The sequence below is a fragment of the Athalia rosae genome, chromosome 5 (genome assembly GCF_917208135.1).
Source record: "Athalia rosae chromosome 5, iyAthRosa1.1, whole genome shotgun sequence".
NCBI classification, from domain to species: domain Eukaryota; kingdom Metazoa; phylum Arthropoda; class Insecta; order Hymenoptera; family Athaliidae; genus Athalia; species Athalia rosae.
The window spans coordinates 742,192-766,830 of record NC_064030.1 but is presented as its reverse complement, the minus strand read 5'-3'; the positions used below and the strand labels follow the sequence as shown (position 1 = coordinate 766,830).

General features: G+C 48.6%; 1 protein-coding gene and 1 long non-coding RNA gene across 5 annotated transcripts in view; one reads left to right on the top strand and one right to left on the bottom strand.

Annotated features, from left to right (window-relative positions):
* The window catches only part of LOC105691287 (ets DNA-binding protein pokkuri), a 44,539-nt gene extending 20,553 nt beyond the window's left edge, over positions 1-23,986 (bottom strand). For 3 of the 4 annotated variants that reach the window (XM_048655149.1, XM_048655150.1, XM_048655153.1), the window contains exons 1-4: positions 23,924-23,986; positions 17,766-17,898; positions 7,356-7,473; positions 4,326-4,615 (exon numbers count right to left, since the gene is read on the bottom strand). The gene's annotated coding sequence lies outside the window, so the exon portion shown is untranslated. The remainder of the gene's footprint in view (positions 1-4,325; positions 4,616-7,355; positions 7,474-17,765; positions 17,899-23,923) is intronic. The other variant, XM_048655152.1, reaches the window with a different exon arrangement.
* LOC125500926 lies at positions 7,492-12,432 on the top strand. Its single transcript, XR_007278383.1, has 2 exons — positions 7,492-10,862; positions 11,913-12,432. It is a non-coding gene; the product is annotated as an uncharacterized LOC125500926 (long non-coding RNA).
* Positions 23,987-24,639: the final 653 nt, after the last annotated feature.

Sequence of the window (24,639 nt, the reverse complement as noted above, 5' to 3'; positions counted from 1 at the left end):
ACGAAGCCCCGCGTGGAGGCGCACATCCGGGAGGATGAGATGCTGGGCTCGCCGGTGCACGAAAAAAAAAAAAAAAGGTTAAAGCGAGAGAAGGAGAGGAAGATCGAGGAGGAGAGAGGAGCGGAGGGAGAGGGAGGGAGGGAGAGGGGAAAGGGGGGAGGGGGAAAGGGGGGAAGGGGGAAGGAATGAGGAAAAGGAGGAAGTCCGACGAGCCGAGAGCGAGATGGTTTTGAAGTAGCGAGGAGGTGTATGCGGTGAGAGGGAGAAAAATATCGGGAGGTAGGAAAGAATAAGAAAAAGCAGACGATGACGAAGAAGAAAAATAAGTAGACGGTAGGGAGTGAGGTGAGGAAGAGCGGATGGAAACAGGAGTGGCGTAGCAAGGTAAGCTGGTCTTGGCCAGATCTCGCGCTCGGGTCTCTTCTGATTTCTTGAAGCATGCAAGAACGCCGTACCTACGCAACAGGAAAGTCTGTTTTAATGGATCGTTTGTCTTCTCCTCGCGTAAACCATTCCATGTACGTACGTCTACGTACCTGCGTACGAGCGCACATCTCACGTCTACAATTTTCATCGCGGCGGCGGTGCGCAACGCGCGATTCACGCAAATTTTCAACATCGTCAACGGATCACCTGCTGCACCTTTGCGTTTCCTACTCCCTAATTACATGCAGCATGCGAAAGGGACATTATGTCACTCACTCGCCCGTTGTTCTCTACTTCTCACAGGGCAGCGAGAATGATCGAGTTGTAAAATTAACGCGAATCCGGGGAGCCGATAGATCAGGGAATAAAGCACACGTGCACCTCTATTTTTCTCTAAATATAGGGTTCAGAGTTCCTCGATCCGGGGTTGTGAGAGTTCACCCGTAACACTCGTGTAAAAAAAATACAGATATAAGTAGGATACACACGTCATATCCTTACCCCGTAACGTACGTTTTTTAAAAGAATGCAGTCACTTGCTCTACGCCGGGCTTATCCCTCGTCATGACTGCGATAAAGAAAAAGTGTGGAGAAAAACAAATGGAAAAAATATCCCCCTCGCATATAAGTACGCATACGTGCGGTATAGTGAGAAGACCGTGTGCAGGCCGAGGAAGTTGGGTCACTTAGTTATGGCGTGCATGTATGTATAACGTATGTATGTACGTATGTACAAGATATACGGTATATGACCCATAGGGACCGAGACGAGAGGAAGGAATGAGAGGACAGGGCGACGGCAACAAGTGTGAGAATGTCGCACCCCAGCTCCGACCACCCTCGGAGTCCCCAGAAGACGAAGGGCTTCCATCTTTTATTTATTTATTTTTTCTCGCCCCTCCCAACGCGAGCGGCGAATGAAGTCCGCCTTTTATTTCTGTTTTCGTTGAGGCCGAAGTGCGAAGAAACCGATCATGAGGTCTCGATTCTTTTGCCTTTCAAGGCGATAAATTGGCGATAGCTCGATCATTCCGACGCATGGATCGATTTGGCTATTAGATTTAGTTTCTAAGTTGCATGGAAATACCTGCACGACAGAAAAATATTCATTTTTGAGCCTCATGGCAAAAATCTTGGGGGGTACCCCTTCAGATTTGGATTCCTGAGCTGGTTATACGTGAGATTACTCTTGAAGAACCGAAAAAAATATTCGATTTTTGAGCAAAAAATAAATCATTATTTTAATTGGGTTTAATATGCTTTTCTGACGTATTTTGACCTCAGGAATGCGAATCTGAAAGAAAAATTGACCCATCTCTAAAATTGACCGAGTTATCGCCAATTTTCAGCTTTTTGGCATCAAAAATAAAAAATTCATTTTTTAGTCTATCTTAATGTAATTTGAGCGCAGGAATCCGAATCCAAAAGAAAAATTGATCTATCTTCAAAAATGACCGAGTTATCCCCATTTTTTCGCATTTTTTGGCATAAATTTGAGGATATCTCGAAGGGAAAAATTCGTAGCTCAATTTGGACAACGGATTCGTGTTACTGGGGTCAAAATACGTAAGAAAAGTGCCATACGATCAATTTTTAAAAATAAAAATTTTTGGTCAAAATTTGAAAAAATCGTAAGAGGTACCCCTTGGAAAAATCTCAAATTTTGACCAAAAATTTTTATTTTTTAAAAATGATCGTATGGCACTTTTCTTACGTATTTTGACCTCAGGAACACGAATCCGTTGTCCAAATTGAGCTACGATTTTTTCCCTTCGAGATATCCCCAAATTTGTACCAAAAAATGCGAAAAAATGGGGATAACTCGGTCATTTTTTCAGATAGGTCAATTTTTCCTTCGGATTCGGACTCCTGGGCTCAAATTACATAAAGATAGACTAAAAAATGAATTTTTTATTTTTGACCCCAAAAAGCTGAAAATTGGCGATAACTCGGTCAATTTTAGAGATGGATCAATTTTTCTTTCAGATTCGTATTCCTGAGGTCAAAATACGTCAGAAAAGCATATTAAACCCAATTAAAACTATGTTTTTTTTTTTTCTCAAAAATCGAATTTGTTTTTGGTTCTTCAAGAGTAATCTCACGTATAATAAGCTCCTAAATTCAAATCTGAAAGGTCGAAGTAGACCCTAAAAGTGAAAAATCAAAGATATCTCAATGGAAAAAATTTATAGCTCAATTGAATCAACGAATTCGTGTTTCAGAGGCCGAGATACGTTAGAAAAGTGTCCTGCAATCTATTTCAATCCATATTCGCTTTCAACCCCAAAATCGGGACAAATCTAAGATTGCAGCCTTTGAAAAATCTCGTTTTCTGTGGGTGTTACACGTTCGGTAGGTTCAAGATCTGACAATCAGATGTAACTCGTTGGGATCAGTCGCCTTTCTCTTCCAAGATCTCATTTTCAACCTCACAGATCGTGCTCTTGAACAATAAACGACGCCTCTCCGAAACCTTTTTACTTCATGTCCTACGCCATACGTTCCGGTACCTTTGCAGATCGTGTTCATCGCCTTGTCTCGATTATACGGGTATTTTTCTATTACATTTTTCCTGTTATTATTAATTGAATAAACTTTTTTGAAATTTCCGAAAAATCGAAGATGAGATCATACTTTATATCGACTCTGCTTTTTCACAACAAGATCATATCGGTTAATTCTTTCGATAAATTTCGCGTGTTTTCGAAGCGATGAATAAATTTTTCCAGCTACTCCAATAATAGTTTAAAACCCACAATAACACGGAACTGGACGCGTTGAATTTCTCGTAGAATACGGACTCGAATCGCACAAACATTTCCGCCCGCTTACAGTATAGGGTTAACTGTAACAATCATTACACGTCACGAAGCTATGTGCTTTCCAAATAACGACCTATCCTTCCACTCTATTTATCGGTTATCGACTCCTCGACTTATCTGACTACTCGATCGTTCTCTAAATTTAAATAGAAAGTATTATGTACTTGGGAAATGTGTCGACAAAATCTTTTGGTTTACAAGTATAGGCTAACATTCGATTCGACTGTAAAATAAAAAACGAATATTACAAATGCCAACATTACAAATTTTTGATGGAAGCTTCGAAGCAGAAACAGCCTACCGTGGATCTAAAAATTCGAATTCCTCGGGGAACACGTAAGTTTTCCGGGAAAACACCCCGGAGCGATACGTATAGGGTTACAGTCCAAATAGAACAAGTCATTACCTCGTCCGCGCGCGCGGTATGGCTGAGCACGGAAACCATATGGAAGCGGAGGTGCATCATCGGCGTTTCGTACGCTAGGTTGCAATTTCGTTTTAAACAGTATAGAGTGATTTCATCGAGCTATTTGTAAACTCACGTGCGCTTCCCTTCCACCCGTACATCTGTACAATTATACCGGGACGAGCGTTGTAACCGCAGCTATACGGACCTCGAGTTACATACATCGACCGAAGATATTTCTTTGTGCCCGCGTGGCAATGAGTCAGATACTCTTGCGGCTGGCTGACGTTGTTCGTTACGCACACGTCCTCTCGACCCCGCGTACAAAATATGAGCGTAGATAATTTTGTAGGTACAGTGACGTATTCGACTAGCCAACGCGGTACGTCATCGTTCGCCGATATTCGTCCGAATCGATCATCTTCTAGCGCGGTTCGAGTTCAATTTCCCTGAGTTACGGAAGCATACACGGTCCCGAAAAACCGGAGGATTCGCGGAGAATACTCAAAAATTGAACGGAATCGTTAACGGTTGCATAAACTGTTTCGTGGACGCGTCGTTTATAATTTGATATGACGCCGATAAACGTGGGGCGGAAATGCTTGCGGTATGGGACTTTCGTCGGTTTTATTGTAAATACAGGAAGGAAACCGCGATTACGATTTACTCACAAGTCCGATGACTAGTCAGGAGACATCCGACGTGGAGATCGGTGATTCATTATTACGACGAACCGGTCGACACCCCTGGAGCAGAAAAAATCCACCGGCGGTACAAGATCCTCTTCCTTGTCACACCTCGCGTACGGCGTTCCCCGCACAACTACGCTCACTTCCCATGCTCTCTTCCGAGCAGTTTCGGAGTAGCGAATTCCAGTCAAAGCGACGACTCGAGTTTGCAAACTCGAGCACAAACTACTCGCCCCTGGCCATGGTAGTGTTGTTGTGGCTCGTGCGGGTCGCTGGACACAACGATAACAACCATATCGGGTATTGTATAGGTACACAAAGTTCGCACACAAGTCTCCCCGTACTAGAGACGCGTACGCACAAGCGCCCGCGTGCACGTGAGCGATCCGTGTATACGTACATAAAAATAGGCGGATATGTGTAAAATACATCTATGTAAACGCGAACGAGCCGGTTATATTTATCTGTCGCGCGCGCGCTGGCTGCAGAAAGCAAATATTTTCGCCTCGTCTGCGTCGCATTCCGCGTTCCCGGTTTGCTGGTTTCTACTCGGCGGCGGTGGTCACACCTCGTGCTTCCCCGACGGCAGCCCGCGGGACATCGAAGATATTACGAGTCGTTTCATGGCCAGGAGGACGCGCGCCACCCGTATTGCCATATTTATCCGTTTGACCATTTATCAGTACATCGTATATCACGGAAACGATTCACAGATCGGCGGTCGTCCGATTTCGAGTCCGAAGGAGCGATCGGCGATCGACTCCGAGGTCGCCGGGAGCTCGCGGAGACGAGTCGTGAAAAATGTATATCGACGTTGAGACAGGCGGATATTTTGCATACGAGGAGAAGCGTTCGCGTGCGCTCGACGCCTTTGGAATGACGTTGAAGCATGAATGATTAATCGTTTATATCGGTCGAATTTCGGCCGATAATCGGTCCAATTAAAAGCACCCGTTGTCCGAGGCCGTATCGCACGACGTTGATTGGTTCGAGCGTCTCGACGTTTCGGAATTTCTGAAGCCTCTCGTCCGGATATCGGGTCCAAAAGAACCACACGTTGCACGTACCATTCGATTATTAAGCGATTACGTTGAGTTTCGGAGATCGTATCCCGTTAAAAATTTTCCGTTATTAGCCTTGTTCGTATTTCCAAGAATTGTTTTTCGTACCAAAATCGTAGAAACCAAAGCGAATGAAAAAATGGAGAAACGAAAAAACGCTAATTGTTTTATTTTATACATCCTATACCGGTTATCGATGACGATACACGTTTGTAATACGAGCTTGCGGTCATTTCGCGAGTGTTCCCCGGCGTACGTACACGCTGCAAATATACCCATACGAACGAACTGCACGCAAAGAATGCGCGATTATATATTAGACCGCGTCTTGAACTCTCAATGCTGTTATATGACCGTCCGCTGGCAATAATCGTTGTTTATCAAATCAATATCGCAGAACAATGGTCGTTCAAGGTCCTTGTTTCCGGTTAACGTTTACGGGCACCCGCGAGTAGATTTATTATACCTAAAGAAAATGATTCTCGGTAATGACGGTATTGTTTCGTACGATCGACGATACCATGTAAATCGATTGGACCGCTGTGAAAAAAAAAATAAAAATAAAAAAGAGTCGAGAGTCCGCACTCCCGGCAAGATTTTTCCTGAACATCCGTAAAGCGGTTCCCTCCAGCCCGTTCGTCATCGTCCGATTCGAGTTCGTCGATTTTTCGAGTTACGACGTCCCGCGGGCTGTTATCGGGGGGGTTAGAAAAATCGAGTCTCTCTACGTGGACGCGTAACACGCCGACGGTAGTCACGTGCGACTGCAACGGCGGCAGGAGCAAGCGATTATATAAGTCACGGCACGTAAGACGCGTGCTGCGCGAGGTGCCACTGGGGCACTTTCTCTTTCGTTTGTCTCTTCCTTTTTCTTCCAGGTATGATATCAACTTCTTCTCCCGACGTATCGCCACCGCACGAGACGCGAAACAAGCGGCTCGTCGCGACTCGACCGCCCCGCAACGCGACGTCCTCTACGTCGTCGTCCTCTTCCTTTCGAGCGACGTACAACATTTCGGTCGAGTTGGCCGGCGAGCAATCCATGAAAGTCACGATTGCGTATCGCCTACCGTACAGGTTGAATAATCGTGTGAACTGTGCGACTCGGTTACTTCTACAAAGTACCCACCCGTCCCATCCCGTACAGTTGATACAACGTTCTCACAGAAAATCAACAAATAGGATGTCAGGGAGGTTCACCTACCGTGTCCGCGCACCTACATATTCAACGATTACATGCGCCTCTCGTCTTCCAGGCGCAATACAATTAAATACCACCGTACCGAAATCGCGTGTCCTCCAACGATACGCACGCGGGTGAAAAGCTCCTCGGGTATTTCGACTCAGCTGCCCGCTGTATCGCCGCAGTTCGAAATCGACAGACATCGACACCGCGGTAGCTGGACGTAGAAAGATTTCGAAGCATCGTCCCGCAGCGACGCCCGAGGTAACTCGGCTAACAGGAACGACTCCCATCGGTCACGATTCCACTCGCCGCCAAAAGAGATCTCGAACGCAGCCTCGACTTTGCTACGAACAACGCGACAAACAGCTCCTTGGACATTCGGCGAATATTTTCAGCGCACGCGGATCACCGACGCACGATCCTGCGGCGATCGGAAGTGGGCGCGGCATTTCGTGGGGCGAGGTGGAAACGTCGCGGTACGATCCGTAGGTAAAATACGGAGTGCCTTCAGGAATGGGGGGAAAAGGGGTAAAATTGCTACCAGGTAAGTACAAGCGTGGCTAATACGGTTCGACTCTCCGGGTCATTGTTGCGAGGAGCAGAGCCGCTCGGTTGTGGGAGAGGACACCTGAGCACCGAGGCGTATCCGAAGGAACGGAAGTGCCGCGAACCCGAGTTCCGCTCCTTTCCGCTCCTGTCTTATTTCCTATCCATTCCTACGGACTGCGTCGCGGCACATACACGCAACGAAAAAAATATACCAACCGTAATCTCGACGATTCGCTCCGTTACCTCCTTCGGAGTCCTCTCCTCCGCGGCGCGTCACCAGAGGGAACGATCCGCCGCCGCCGCCGCCGCCGCCGCCGCGAAATCGAAGATAAATCTGCAAACATGGCAAACGAACAATAGGAGGGTGAGACATAATTCGGTAAAAGAGAAAAGAAAACCTACGTCGCCGTTGGGACTACGAAGAAAGTATCGGGGTGGGAGGAGGGGGACCGACGTTGATACGGAATTGTTACGGCTGCACCCACGTACGAACGTTGTATGCGGACGGAGGAACAAGAGAAGCGTGTAAAGTATGACGGTATCGGATGCATAAGTAAGAAACTGTACACAGTGGGATGTTGCGCGATTGCGGTGTCGACGTTAGATAATAACCGGAAGCCACTCTACTTTCGTTGTATAATATTGGTCGGCCGCACCGGTGGTCTACGTAGTTTCACAAGAGTATTGCACTTGCTACACACGCGTGTCGTGTACCGGAGCCGTAGGAACCACCGATGGAAATATCGTACGGTCACTTTACGCTACGTATATATATATCGGTGTGACTTGACTCGATTTTCCATCGTCTCTTTGAAACCCGTGGAAAACGGCGTCGGGAAATCGTCCCTCGTTAGATTCGGTACGTGGGCGACGGATCCCCTCGACGTTTAACCTATCGACATTTGAAATACATCTACGATCGGCTCGTACGGTGCAACAATGGATTATGGTAATGCTCGAAAGTGGCGATGACGTAAAAGCGTATTTAGAGCAAGCGTTACCTATCGCCATTGGTGACTAAAAGTATCTATGCGGTTGCCGTCGCCGTTGCCGATGCCGTTGCCGTTGCGGGAGCCAGGAAGTATAAATTGCACGTATTTATCGGCGACGCCCTTATCCCGTTGTTCATAAGCCGACTCGGCTAACGATATACCGGTATACCCGAGTTCAAAGATCACTCAAACGAATGCCTTTGTGCGTTCACTATCCACCTATTTATTTCCAATTCTATTGCGTAGATGTTGCGATACCTGCACAGGTATAAAATACATATATCCTGTTAGAGAGATATTTTCTCGCCACGTCCGGCCGTCAAGGCGAACCTCCGCACACCTATGATCGCGATATCCCCGGCTTCGGTTCAAGATCGTCGGATCGAAAAGAATAATTAAAGAAAAAAGGAATACGACAAGAGCTCCGATTCGACGAGCGGAAAAAAAAAAACACGATACGGACCGCTGGAATCGATTACGCACGGTGGATTGATTTCCGAGTGCTCCCAGATGAGGGAACAACGCGCGACGGACCGGACGCGGCGCGAGCAAATCCTTGCGGTGAATATCGAAACAGGATCCGTCCGTCCGCACCCCGTCGATTAGTTCCCGTGGTTCATCGCGGATTTTCCGCGCTCCGGTACAAGAGAGAGACCCGGAGGTAACGATAATCGATAGACGTAGCGAACCCGTCGGCGAACCCGCTCCGCGGCCGCTGCACAATCTCGATGATAATTTATGTTTTTCCACCGCACAATCGCGACACCGGGTTGTTGATATCGGAATTGTACCAATATTGACGGGCGGCCAAGGAGCGCCGCTTGCCTACACAATGCTCGCCTCGATACGATGTCGAGCATAACGTACCCGCAGGTGTATGGAATGCATAGAAATTCACGCGAACAAGTAGCCACCTGGATTTCTTCGGTTGAGAAATATAAACCCACACGTATATCGCCGGCGTTCGAAGAGATTATTTTCCAGGTGACGAGGAATTGTTTATTATACTATGTCGGTTCGACTGTAATCTCGAGCTATTGATCGATCGACTCACGCGTCGTCGTTGACTTTTTCGCGTTGAAAATTCCCCCCCTCCCCCCCCGTTCAGCGACGAATTCGGAGTAGGTACGCGGATTCTCCTCGAGTCTCGATCGCGAATCGTCTGGATACATTTACTCGAACCTGCAGCAATGCGGTGGTCAATTCTATAATTAGTTACTTTACTTGGCTACACCGGAACCGGCGGGGCGACGCTGTAAAGGAATTACTCTTCGATATAAGACGACGAGGTCGAGCCTATTTATAAACGTCACAACAAGCTGCACGATGGAAACGCCGTAGCGACGAACGATAGCCGTGTGTGATTGTAGCGTAGCCCGAAGATTGAAAAAGTCCGATAACATCCGCGGTAATGCAACTCACGAGGCTTAAAAACTTGAGAAGCAACAGCTACGCGTCGACTCTTTTTACATAAAATGTCGTATCTACGCGAGAAATACGGCGACTACCCGTCCGATTCATATACCATATTGAAAATATTCCGCAATCGAGGCGTCCGAGTTAATTAACTTCCCCCATTCTTAGCGTGGCATTTTCTCTTTGCCCCGGTAGCGCGTTTCACGCCGTCGTGACCCCGACCCTCAAGGGCGTTGTTTCAAACTCCTGAGATTTTCATTTCCGGAGGCGCTTATCAACAGCTCCGAACGAAAAATACCCCGACGTGATCTCCGTGTGAATCGGAGGGGAAATAAATCTTTAAAATGGAGGGGAAAAAAAAACATAGGCATTTACGACGAATTATTGTACATCGAGAAAAGAGGGAGTGAAAGGGAGGGAGAGAGAGTGAGAGAGGGAGAGAGAGAGAGAGAGAGAATGTCGGAAACCGTTACGAGTTAAACACGAATAACTCGCTACACGGTATCGTGCGACGGCTAAAATTCAACGAACACCCGGAAAAGGACGTATTTATTCACACCGTCACACGTACGGAATAAAGTTTACCGATCGCCGAGAGATCCGCATCGTTGCGATAAGTGATCGGAAGATATACATCGCCTTCGGATGCAAATCGACCGCCGCCGCGAGGTGAGGCGAGGCGGATCACCTTCGACGCATTGTAAAGAACCGTTAATCTTTGGAACACGTATCCACGGCTCAACCGCGTCTTTTCCGATCCACTCGGAACGCGATTCTCCCGAAACGAGATGTTCGAGACCCGAGTCCGGAATATTCTTCTCCCATAATTCTTCGGGTTAAAATCCTGCACTGCGGTATATTCTTCCAGGTCGGTTCGCGGGGGGGGGAGGGGGGTTCGGGAATAGGGAAGAGAAGCAGTCGGTGCGGGAAGGCTGAGAATCAAGGAGGTCGGAGGCGAGGCGGAGGCGAGGCGAGAGGAAAGAAGGAAGGAAGTCGAGGGAGCGGTTCTACCTGCGAGAGAAGGAAGTTCCGTGAAACGGAAGCGAAAGCGAAGGGAGGAAGGAGGCGCCGAGGCGCGGAAAGTCGAGCTCCGAGGGTGGATCGGGAGAGCGAAAATGGCGAACAGGCCGGAACCGGAACCCGCGCTACGGTCCCGATATAACGGAAGCGTCGCGTTTGCCGGAAGTCGCCAAGGAAATGAAATGCCTCGCGCTGCCAGGGTTTCCATTCTGCTCGCGGCGTAGACTCCTGCGCAACTCTACCCGACGAATCTCCCCAGCGACTAGCCGACGCCTCGGATTTTCAACAACGCCAAGTGGGTATTATTCGAATATTACGGTCGTACGAATACGCCTCGGATCCACCGAGTCCTACGGCGAGACACGTCAAAAATACCCGAAGATTGGTAAAATATAAACGAATATCCACCCGGCGAAATGGCTTCGCGTTCGCCGCGAGGCTATAAAAATTCATAGACCATCTTCTCTACGGCATTATTATGTTAAGTGATTTCCAGAGTTCCGAAGATGCGTGAGACTCGGACGACCGATGACGGGGTTATTCGGTTGAATTCATTCCACGCCCCCACCTGACGAGACACCGACTGTATAATGACCATTCTCTTTTCCGAGATTAATATTCGATGTCGTTCTAATGAAACGTCAGTTACGAGAGACGCCTTCCCGAAATCAAGAATTCGACTGTTACGGTCGTACAATGAAGACCCAAGTCCGTTTCACTTCACCCGTCGACGATCCCGCTCCTCCGTTCCTATCAGAATTTCTCTCAACGACAAATAATACAAATATAAAACAGTTATGGGTCATATCGATCACGGCGTGTCAAATCCCCCGTAATTGTTGGAAAATAAAGCGACGCACCTGGGTCAATAATTCCGCGATTACCGACAGACGAACGAACGAACGAACGAACGACCTACGTACACCGTGGCGTTGCATGCCCCGATTTTCAACGGCCGTCAAGAAAATCAATTTTCCTCACATCGTGTGGATTAATTACACCGCGTCAAATTATCCGTAAAATAGGGTGGTATTGTTGTGTAAATATGACGAGATAAAAGAACGAATTCGTTACGTGTCAATGGCGTTTTTTAGTTGCCTCTGATTCGTGCTAACGACGTGATAAGCTCGCGTTAGGAATCGGTCTGCCGTCTTCCCGTTGGCCAGAAAACGAGTTGAAACGGCGAAAAATCGCGGTACCCGCACCGCCGAGACCATAAATCGGGTAATTTAGAGGCCTGACAAGTGCGAAGTACGTATATCATGTACTCGGACGTAATTTGGCCATGCAATATTTTTGCGAGCGCTCGGTAAAATGGTGGATCGATGCTCTCGTGTATTTCTAGCGACGACGTAACGCCCCATTAGAGAAAACCTCGTCCGTTACATTTACGCACAGCTCCGACTTCCGGTTGACGATGTCTGGAATAGCGACGTACAAAGTACGAAGAGGTGGAGGAGAAGGAAGTGGAGAAGGCGCGCGGGAAACGGGAAGCGCTCCAGGAAGATTAGGAGGAAGAAGAAAAACGAGAAAAAGACGAGGAAGCGGTGGAGAGAAAGGAAGAGACGGAGTAAACCGGAGGCTCACACCCATTAGACTCAACGTTCCTCTTAATTTATTACATCGCTGCACGTTACCCACCCCGTCGCGGAGCGAACCACCTCCGCCGATTCCGAACTCCGCTCTCCGAGAATTTTGCATGAATAATTGTCAAGATTTTTCGGAGGACTTGGAAGTGCTCGGTATTAATTACCATTTCAAATAAAATCTCTTATAAAACCAAATTCCAAATGGAATCCCTTTTCGGACTGTCAGTCGAACCGTGATGGGACGATGAAAAAAAAATAAAGAAACTAGTTCAAGAACATGTACGTATTCTTTGTTGGTACCTAATCCTCGCGAAGACTCGGGATTCCTAGCGTTGTCCGCACGAATGTAACGGTCTCTGAATGCCGAAGCAACTTTCTACGGTGCCGGAGGAGATTGAAACCATATGAGTCCTGCAGGGATAGAATATATAGGTGGCCTTCGAGGATAAATAATTCCTACGGGCGCTGGTGCCGTGGCTGCCGCATTCTCGGCAAGAGGATGCAAGTCGATGCAGGTCCCATCAACGACAAGGGCTGCTTTGGAGGGCCACCTGCTCCTCGGGTGCGGTCGACCCCCGCACATCCAAGTTCAAGTCGCGTTTAGGACTTTTTTTTAACATTAACGAACAGACGGGGAAACTGGGGGAAATAAACCGCGTACTGTAATTATTAGGGTGGGTTGAAAAAAAAATTTTCCACCTAATGATTAGTCGATGGATTGCAATAGTAGATGATTTTGGCTTTCAGATTTGAATTCCTAAGCTGATTGTATGTGAGATTACTCTTGAAAAACCAAAAAAAAATTCGATTTTTGAGCAAAAAATAAATCATTATTTTAATTGGGTTTAATATGCTTTTCTGACGTATTTTGACCTCTGGAATCCGAATCTGAAAAAAAAATTGATCCATCTCTAAAATTGACCGAGTTATCGCCAATTTTCAGCTTTTTGGGATCAAAAATAAAAAATTCATTTTTTAGTCTATCTTAATGTAATTTGAGCTCGGGAATCCGAATCCGAAAGAAAAATTGATCTATCTTCAAAACTTACCGTGTTATCCCCATTTTTCCGCATTTTTTGGCATAAATTTGAGGATATCTCGAAGGGAAAAATTCGTAGCTCAATTTGGACAACGGATTCGTGTTCCTGAGGTCAAAATACGTAAGAAAAGTGCCATACGATCAATTTTAAAAAATAAAAAATTTTGGTCAAAATTTGAGATTTTTCCAAGGGGTACCCCTTACGATTTTTTCAAATTTTGGCCAAAAATTTTTATTTTAAAAAATTGATCGTATGGCACTTTTCTTATGTATTTTGACCTCAGGAACACGAATCCGTTGTCTAAATTGAGCTACGATTTTTTCCCTTCGAGATATCTCCATTTTTATGGTCAAAAATGCGAAAAAATGGGGATAACTGGGTCATTTTTGAAGATGGATCAATTTTTCTCTTGGATTCGGATTTCTGAGCTGAAATTACATTAAGATAGACTCAAAAATAAATTTTTTATTTTTGACCCCGAAAAGCTGAAAATTAGCGATAACTCGGTCATTTTTAGAGATAGATCAATTTTTCTTCCAGATTCGGATTCCTGAAGTCAAAATACATAAGAAAAGTGTAATACAATTAATTTTCAAAGTACTTTACTTTTGGCCCAAAATCGAATTTTTTTTTGCTTCTTCAAGAGTAATCTCACGTATAATCAGCTCAGGAATCCAAATCTGAAAGCCAAAATTATCTACTCATGCAATCGATCGAGTAATCATCAATTATTCGCTGTTGGGAGCAGAAAAATTATAGGACATATCGAGTGGTTTTAGTCGTAGACTCACTTTGTTTTTATCGCAATCCATGCATGGGTCGAAATATTCGAATTTCTCGATCTACAAAGAAGTTAAACTGGAGTCAGGTAGCCACGGGCGCGGGGTTTGTTGTGGCGCGTCACCTCTGCTCAGCCCTGAAGGTGAAGTCTCACAACAAAGCGCTACGCTGCTGGCTGCGCTGATTCCAGCTTAGCTCGGGTTTGCTCGTAGACCAAATAATTCGAATATTTGAAGCAGACATTACACACAGACATTACATGGTACTTTACTTTTGGCCCAAAAATCGATTTTTTTTTTTTGGTTCTTCAAGAGTAATCTCACGTATAATTAGCTCAGGAATCCAAATGTGAAAGCCAAAATCATCTACTCATACAATCGATCGAGTAATCATTAGGTGGAAAATTTTTTTTTCAACCCACCCTAATAATTATCCATCGGATCAGTCTTTGGAGCTATGTTAAAAAATCTTCGGATCCAAAGCCGGTCTGTATACGTCGATGACGGAAGTTTTGAAAGATCCGAACGAGGATTCGGAGTCGGAATCGCGCCTTGACTATACTCTCCAGAGCTAATGAAAGATGAAAGGAGCTTCGGGACGAAGAGCGAGGGATGCTGGGCATCGTTGCTTGCACACGTGTGCCACTTCACTACCGTACGAGGGGACGAATATGTAACCTTTCACACGGTCTCGACGACAAAAATGCGCCCGCAGTGTAATAATTGATCGTTTCTTTTCCCTTCTTCCTTTTTACTTTGAAACTCTGATTTTTACCAACGGGCGTAAACGAGCGACAGGTGATGCACCGCGTACGCGTAATTTGTGCTCCACTTTCTTCATCTCCGAATTCTAAATTTCCCATTCCAATTCTCAACGGTACCGCATAGGTATCGTGATGATAATTCCCTTCACCCTGCGCCGGGTAATCCGTAGGATGTCGGGGAAGAAGAAGACTCGGTAGTGCGGAGAGCGGAGAGAAAAAAAAGCCTCGGGTCGAAAAGCGACTCGCCGAGGTATCCTAGGTTAGGGTATTTATCATTATAAGATGCGAACGTGTAGCGGTGCACCTGCAGCAGCCATCCAGCTAATACAAGGGCAAGTGTAACGCACTGGGGAACTAGGAAGAAAAGCATAAGGGGGAGCGCGTCCCATCCTCCAGGGTTCCCGAAGGGGGAAACCTTCCTTTCCAGGACCAGACCACCGGATGCCTCGAAACTCCCCCCGGATTCAGTGGTTCCCATTCAGGCAAAGATAAACGTACACGAGGCGAACAGAATTTTCACTTTTACTTTCTCGTCGACGATCGATTGAAATCGCTGAACTGTCGCAGTTGCGGAACGGTTACCGTCACAAATTCGTGAAATTTATAAAATCCATCCGTAAATGTAGGATGTGATCGTAACGGTTATTTTTTTTTTCTTTTCTCTCTCAGGGTGCGCCGTTCGAGCAGTTTGATCACCTTGTTGGTTACCTGGTGCCACTCTATTCGGGCGAGATCTTATCGCTGGTTCGACGCAGGGGTGGAAACTGGATGCGTCGGTTGACCGATGGCTTTCATTTCTCTTCCATCCGTCCGCCTCGCTTTTCCTTCACCCCTTAGAATCCAGTTCGAGCGTCTTCCCTGGAGGGCTCTCAGAAAAACTAATCCTCCCGCATCCCAAGGCAACGAATATAGCGCGAGAATCCGAGGAACCCCTGAGACAACAATACCTAAGTACAATAGCGTCCTCATCGCTGAACAAATTCGACCCAGCGACGATAAATCTTCACGAAAATTATAACGAATCGCGCCGATCACCGTCAGTTTTCAGGGTTCAACCTGCGGCATCCGAAAAAGGGCAGGAGGCAAAAAAAACAAAAAAAAATGAAAATATCAAAAGATGGTTCGCTTGGATGGCGTCATCCGACACCCTGTTCCCTCCGAAGCGGAGGGAGGGAGGGAGAGAGAGAGAGAGAGAGAGAGAGAGAGAGAGTAGTTACATCTCCCTGGGGGATGCGCAGTTCGAAACGTGGGCCGTCATCCCCATATGTGCGTTTCACCGTCGTCATTGAAGACCCTGTAGCGGTGCACGACCCACCGACCATGGGTCTTAAACCACATGTGCTGCCAATGTTACCGCTGCGCAGTTACACCATCTGGCTACATGTTCTCCATTCGGTTCGTTCGTTATTCGGGCTCACTAGGTTCGGTTTCGGATCGTGAGTCGAGAACGGTACGATGAATCCGAACGATGACGGATAAAAAAAAAAAATACAACGATTCCAACGTAAGATTTCCTCGTTGGAATTTATCGCCGTGGAACTGTACCGGACTGGACGTCTCGTAATGATTGAAAATCGATTAATTCGTAATAAAAGTTGCACGCCTCAAAATGCCTCAGACCATTTAACCAAATCGTTCCACTTTGATTTAAAATGGTCATTTATGTAACGAAACGACACGCCAACACGCGACTCGCGGCCCGCTATACCAATACTAAAATCCGTGTACAACCCACTCGATCAAACGTAACACCTCATGCCTGACTCGATATCGCAACGCTCGGGGATACCTTTCTTCGGAGTTTTCTGATACGGACACCGATTCCGACTCGATAATTGCCGGCTGCCGTTACGCGATATTCGGTTATAAATATTACGAATAAACCTGTTAACAGGAAGTCGAAGGAGTCGCCGTCCAATAACGCATTAACAGACTCAATACACCGTCCAGCTGACTTTGACTTTATCGAGCGCTGAATCAGATAAAAGCAATTCCTGTACCGAAGAATTTCCATGCCTGAATTTCGATTAGTTTTTTCCTCCATAAAAACTCTGGCGAAAAAATATGTAAAATACGAACGGACTCCGATATCGAAGATCTAGCGACAAAACGGACAAGGGGGGGGGGGGGGGGGGGATGTAAACAAGGAGAACGGAACGAAAACTAAATATGGTAGCGATCCGGCGAAGCGCCATGTGTGTGGACCGACGCTCCGCGTCACACGAGGGTAAGATAATGAAGAGAAAAAATAAAGCGAAAGAGAAGGAGGAGGATAAAGAAAAACAGCGTTTCGGGGGCGAGGTGAAATGAGCCGAGGGTGACTCGAGGTGGGGTGGATAAATTACGAAGATGAAAGCTATCGTTAATGGGATGCCGCCAGCGGTTGCAGTACACCGCGCAGCGTTAGGATATATCGCACGGTACGTTACGCGTGCGATCGTTGCGACTGAGATCCACGTCAATACGTACGGCGGAAATGATATTCGAATATCTCCAAAGTTGCGGAAGGTGGATCGACACGTACACGTGTCTCTGCGTGTAAACGACACGGCTTGACCGCAAGCGAGACGCGTTACTTTTCCATTGTTTTTCAACAACGATTGTTCGCGCGCCGTTATAAAACTGAACCCCCCTCCCACCGCGAATTAATCCAAATTAGGTAATATCATAGAGAACGCTCTCTCGCATGAGTCGCTTGGTTTCTCGCTCCTATTTGCCATTTCGTTCCAGATTTGGTTGTAATTTTCTTTTCTGCGGTTTCGCAGTGTCACAATCGTTTTGATCCGCGGCAGTAGCCGGTAGCAGAAGTTGAATCGGAGTCGGTGACCGCATCAGAGGCGTAATATCGTCTTGCGACATCGAAAAGGGGTGGCGGTGTCACAATTATTAATAAAGAAATTGCGCGTATCGGTCCGCCGAGATATGGCAACACGCGTCCACATTTCTCTACGTGTCTGTATACGAATAAATACACGCGTACGTCGAATATTTATACGCGTTCACGTACGTACACAGTTCGTACTTACTTTGATTGCGCAACGTTGCGGTTAGCTGCACTTCCTTCACCGCGCACCAGATCCCCCGGTCACGCTCTTCGGGATCCCCGAACTAATACATCTGTTGAAGAAATCCCGCCGCGGAATATCGAACTTTCCTCATCTGCGAATAAAAAATAATAATCAAACACTCGGCGCGAGGGTTTAGGGAGAATTCGAGAAATACCGATTCGCGGTGGAAACGCGGGGTACACCGATTGCGCGGATCACGTGCCGTTTGTGTTTTTTCAACCGAGCCTGGGCCAAAGACACGTTCATGTAAATCGAGTTCATCCACCGTTGGCACGTGTTCACGGTTCGCCGGTTTACCCGAGTAAGAGCGAGAGTTGTTGCGCCGCAAAGTGCACACTGCGAACGAAACGCATCGTACGCTCGCTCCCTGCGTCATTTCGTTTTATGGCCTGCAGTCGACTACTTTGGTACGGATGACGTCATAGATAATCGCCGTGTAATTCCGATTCCCGCAGATGCCGGCGTGACCTGCTCCGTCGCAAGGGATGCGGGACATGGGACATCGGGCCGCGCGAATTCGGGCGATCCGGAATAAAGTCTTTTGTCCCTGTGCGGTGCGGGACGCGCTAAAATCGCGATTAGGGCGGGTGCGACGACGGCGGCGGCGGTGGTGATATTGTGCGTATAAACGACGCGTACAGTCATACCGATCCGCGGGGTGCAAAATCGCCGCCGATGAATCAAATCCACCGGGCCGTAGCGAACGGAGGGGCGGGGAGAGGAGGGGAGGAAACGGCGTTCGATCCGATGTGAGGAGGTGTCGTTCGTAGAAAAGTACGACGATCTAGTTTTCTATTCGCGTTGCCCCCCTACAAATATAACTCCGTACGTGGGATATGGCGTAACTTTTTATCGCCTGAAATTAAATGTTTAGTCTCACCGCGGCCAGACTCCTCGTTCTTACACCGCGATTAGAATGCCAATGGAAGCTCGGCGTGCGGGACGGCTACTTCCTCAAATCGGAGAATTTCATCGAACCGCGAGACGACGAATGCAACGTAATTCCTCGCAAGATACGGTGCGGTTTGTAATACCAGCGACGGAGGCCAAAGTCCACCCGCCCGCGTTGGAAAACGAAAGCTCTTTGTTCCCAGTATCGATACGTGACCGAGGCGCTGCGATAAAGCGTTTCACCGCAAACGTCGTCTTCGTCCGGTCGACGCAGATTTCCTACTTTTCCGCGGAAATATTCCCCTCCACGCGACGTCCGTCACTACGGCGACACCTTGGCGAAAATCTCAAAGTGCCACGAGGCCGAAACGCTCCCATTATTCCTTTATTTGTCCGCATCGATTTTTCGCTCCTCGTGTCCCGGTGTTGCGAATCCGTATCTCGCGCGATGCAAACCAGAAGACGAGGGGATGTTCGATGGCGCGTTAATATCTAAACGGGCCAAAGATCAGGTATATCGTGGCGCGGGAATCGCCGATAAAAGCCCCTCGTCACCCTCGTCGTTCGCTCGCGAGAAAGAGAGAGGAATTTATGTATCACGCAGGGGTTCGTCGGCAGCACTTGTACGATACAGCAGCGGCGGCGGCACTAGGTGACGCCAAACTCCCGGATTAATCCACCTCATCGGGGAACCGAGATCCCAGCTGCGACCCGGGTGACTAATGTATGTGGGTAGAGTCCGTGCGCGGGGCGCACCCGCCGCCCTGCCACCCTGCCACCCTGCCACCCATCCCCCTTTTCGCCTCCATAATCCCACCCCTGTAGAGATCGATTAACCCGGGGGTTGAGGAGATTTGAAAAAGGGGAAAAATGGGTGACGGTGACGGTGACCCCCGGCGAAACGACTCCGCGTCCTTCCGCACCCGGACCTACGCGCGTTTCCTTCGATTCCGGATAAAAACGCTCCACTTTCCATCGCTCGAGGAATTCGTGAGCAACGCAGGACGAGAGATCAGCGGGAGCGCAACGATTGGATATAAAAACATAACGAGATCGCGCAGGTCGTGGTCCGTGTAACGAACGATTCGGAACGAGCGAAACAGCCCACATTGGGATAATTAGACGGAGCCACGGGGAGAGCTATTAAATCTCTGAGCTCTTTTTCCCACGTCAATGAATCAACGATTAAACTGCCGTAGGTGGTGGTACCGGAAGGAGGGAAGAACCGGTGAAGTTTACCGTCGCGCCTCGGCTCGCGGCCAAATTTAACGTTGGAATTAATATAGATTTTCCAAGAGCGGCATCTCCACCGCCGGCGTGCGTCCTGCACCGGCGGAAGGCTGGGCGCTCCGAAAGGGTCACCTCGTCGTGTGAACTTTGTGCCTGAAATAGACTTTTCGTTGCACAGAGAGAAGAACCGTCGCCATCGCCATCGCCATCGCCATCGCCATCGTCCATACGACGAATCTACTATTTTACAGCAGCTTCGCGCGCGTTGCGAGTGACGTGCACATGACGTATCCATGCGTTCCGTACGTAGGTCGGACTCGCGCGTATGCGGCGTAGGGTACCTACGGTGTACGTCGCCGTAATGCCGTATAGTTTCTTCTATGTGTACCGTAAAGTGTCATTGACCCGACCACTCGACTCAACTGCACTCAATGTTGTCAACCAGCGCTCAGGAGGGCAGAGCAACGAGCAGTTCCACTAAACGATTCGGAATCCAAGGGCCCGGGTACGTACCAACCGCTAACGATCCTGATGAGGCTTGATGACCTCGACGACTTCAATTGTCTCGAGTGTACCGGCGACGGCGACGCGTATAAGAGATGCGACGACGTTGACGAGGGAGGAGCTGCACCGTTTCCAACGATCATTTCTACCGCCGAACGCCGCGTCGTGGGTCAAATTTGGCTCGAGCGTAGATTGTATCGAAGAGATACCTCGTCGGGAGTCGCATGCCCAAATCCTCTCTTTTCACGGCAGCGGCGACGGCGACTACCCTGCTCGGTCGCCACGTGGTCTGGTTAAACAGAAAGCGAAGGGGGGGTTTGGCGACGTAGTTCGGCACGGCGCGTTGCAAGGCCTACGTAAGGGTGACCGGACTTAAATTGCATTCGCAGATCGGAAGGGTGCGCGTTGCACAAAGGGAAGCCAGCCTACTAACCAGGGCATTAACGGAACCCCCGCACTTCCTAGTTGCAGCAGCCCCCTGCTCTTCTCGTTCCCCCGGATATTTTTTCGCTTTTCTTTCTCTCTCTTCGCTCCCCCTCTCTCTCTCCGTACAACAAACAAATTCGACCCACGGAAAAACCGCCCCTAGCTTACGTGGGACCGAGGGGGTTACGTTATAAAAAGTAGAGGGGCAGAAGAGAGAAGGGTCCGTACGTCGTTTGATATTGATTACCAAACGACAACCAGTTCCCTGATTTCATACCCCAGTGGGCATCGTTTGTCTGCCCCCTTTGATGGCCCCTTTGATGTTTAGGAGTAAAAGCAAAGTGAAACCTTCACCACGTGTACGTGTAACGTGTACCTATGCCTCTCACCTAATCTCCTCCTCGCCTCCCTCTGGAAGAAGAAACGGAAGGCGTCCGACGTTCTCGTCTCCGGAGACGAGAAAAAACAAAAAAATAAAAAAAACAACGAAATCGTTGCACGGAAGTAACCGGGTGGTAAGGATAACGTACGTACATCGAACGTTCTTTGCAATTTCCGATGAACTTTAACGGCTGCATCGGGAGAGCGTTGTTTTCCGCGTGTAACTATTTATTTTCGAACGAGGAACGCCGCGAACCGGTATAACGTGACGTCAAGAGAATAGCAGCTATTCGTTCGAACAATATTTTTAGCTCTGTAAAATTAGTTGTCAACAGTTCCGAGCTCGGAACGAGTGCTCGGCACAGTTTCGAAGGAAAAATAACTCTCCGAGTCGCGATTCCATGGACATTCGCGTAATACCGCGATCCGTGGCGCGAAATCGTTATCGGCGAACGTGACCAGACGAATGACCCTCTCCGAAGAATCGGCCGATAGGCAGGTACGTCGGCAGCCGAACCGCTCGCGCGTTCTCAAAGGTTATCATCTCCCGACGAACGACCCGACGGGTTAATTGGATATTTTGAAACGCCGGTGCAATCAGCTAATTCGTCATAATCCCTCCTCCCCCCTCCCCCTCCCTCCTCCCTCCCTCCTCCCGGTGCCTCTCCCAAAGTTGAAAGGCGTCGCGCATCTGCTTGCGGCGTTACTCCGAGTCATCTCGGTCGACTGTGCAGCCTCCTCTTCCGTACCACGTACGCGGTACACACGTATCGCGAATGCAGCAGGAGCAGAGGTGCGGCGGTGCAGCGGTGCGGCGATGCAGCAGCACGTTCTCTCATCCATTGTTTCCCCCGTGTACTTTGTTCGTGCGCCATCTGTGCGGCGCGTGAATATTTTTCGAGTTCGCGGTGTCCCGTTGTGTTTGCGTAATGGGTCGTGTAATCAGCGACGACTAACGCCCGACGCCGACGCCGACGCCGACACCGACGTTACGCGCCCATGCCGGTGTTAAAAGCTCGAGGCTCCGCGGCAGCGGCGGCGGTAACTTCTCCGGATCACGCGGCTATAGCTTCGCGTTGTTTCATCGGCCACAATGAACGTCCCCGGTGCCGGGGTATTGTCCCTGGACAGCTTTTGCTGTAAAACTGAAACACCCCCCTCGCACGCAATACTCTTAATACGACTCCAACCCGCTGAAAAATCTCGTTATTTAGAGTGGCTTCTGCTGTGCTATCGCTTGTACGCCGTTGCTGCGGTTGTCCGTGGAACAGCAGCACGATGCCAGTTTTCAGGTTGCTCCGTCGGGTTGTATGGCGCGCCCGTTATTCATATCCGTCTACCTACCCCGCGATACCGCACACGTGTCTACCACCGAACGTACGTACGTACCTCAGCGTACCTTTCATGTCGAACTAGCGAGCGAGGCAAAGAACAAGAATACCCCTTTTTTAAAGACTCCGCGGCGATGCGGCAGCCGGGTTGATAATGCACCCCTGTCGACTCGGGGGGAGTTCGACTCGTCGCGGGGATGACTTCTCCCCGTCCTCGGGTCGCACTCGCACCGAAATTAGGCGGAGGAACGATTCTCGGAGGCCTTCCGTCGCCTCGTCGCCTCGTCGCGCGACCGCTTCCGGAGTGCGGCGTTACGACCGAATGAATATCAAAGGTTTTTCCAAGGAAATGCATAAATAATAGGCATCTGGTATCATGAATCACATATGCATGGAATAATTATAATTCCACTCGGCGATGCGCGCGGGAGGGAGAGGGAGAGGGGATGTTCGTGGAGAGGCGAGGACTCGTCAAAATAAATTAACGTCCGTCGCGAGTGAATCAATGGAATGATTGCGAGGCCGGTTACCGGTAGCAGCGGACACGGAGGACGGGGGGAGGAGAATCGAGCAATTCGAGGATCGGGGACAAGGGAGAACGGACGATTAGACTCGATAAAAGCGACAGTGGCGAGTCTCGAGTTCTCGTTTCCACGATACGCCCTCGATGGACGAGCGATCGGCGAACGTACCGCGATACATTCGATTTTGTCGGTTGGACCGCGGTCCGGCGAACGGACGACGATAACCTCGCCGGACCTCCCTTTATCCGCGATTCGAATTCCATCTGTCCGTAGGTCGACGTCCATACGGTCGCGAGGAACAAACTCTGCCCGGGCCCGGTCTCTTTATCCTTATTTGGAAATAAATAGTTCGTTATCGACGACGTCACGGGGTGACGGATACCTGCTATCCGATAAGATATCGCTCATCGTTTCGTAAGCCGATGATCCGCAACCGAAATACTCGAATTACCTCGAGCGGCGAAATCAAACGTCGCCCCTCCCTTCCGATCGAACGTCACGTATCACGATCGGGCGCTTTGCGAAACACGCGATTGATTTAAAAAAAGCGGACCCCTCTTCGTGCCCCCCTCGTATCCGCAACGTCTTCCTATACGTAGAAGGCCGAGACGTGAAACGTGAAATTGATAGAAATTGGCGGTCGGAGCGATACGAACCAACCGACGCGAACGTTTCGCTCCCGAAACTCGACCTTGAACGTAACTCCAAAGATTTCCCCGCCTTATCCAAAGTTCGCGAAAAGGAATCTACGCTCGCGATCTACTCGATATAATAACACCGGAGTAGAAAAACGATTATTATCGCACTTGGAATATAATCGAATTCTCACCGTTTCAGATGAAGATTACGCCGTCCTGTGGACTACACGCGCGATACTCGTGATGCGCACCACCTGAAAACAGAGAATAAAAGAGAATCGTGAATAAAACTGCGGAAACGATAACGGCGAGGTTATTGGATAAAAAAAATTCTCGGATTCGAGGAGGGTCTGAAAACGTAAAATTCAAAACCCCTCTCTCTTTCACGGGGAATTTACGACGGAAAATGGAGAACCTTGCGGTTAGCGTTCGATTTCGAGGGACGCTTTTTGTATCTTTCTTCTCCGGAGATCAGGTATACCGAGAGGGAAGGACGTTTCGAGAACGCACCGGACGGAGCGAGGGATACGCGAGGAGTAATTCGATGGGCGTGTCGGTCCTTTACCAGACGCAACGTTTGCTCGGAAAATGCATTATTTACGATCTGTGCTTTTCAGAGCTAGGCGGTCGAACGGAACGAGATTTCGGTATTTCTCTTCAATTTCAAAGTCCCCCCTCGCACGAGGAAAGGAAAAAGTCTTCTCACCGGCACAATCGTCCTTCTCCTCCGCATAACTACGGGAACATCCGCCGCCTGGAAAAGTAGCGGCGAGAGGCGACTTCTCTCACAATCGGACACAAGCTCGCTCCGCGCACCCATACGTACGAGCGTCGGGTATATTGGGTCAACTAATTCTCCCGTTTCGCTCTAGCGTTTAATATTTTATAACGCGCGCGCATGCACACA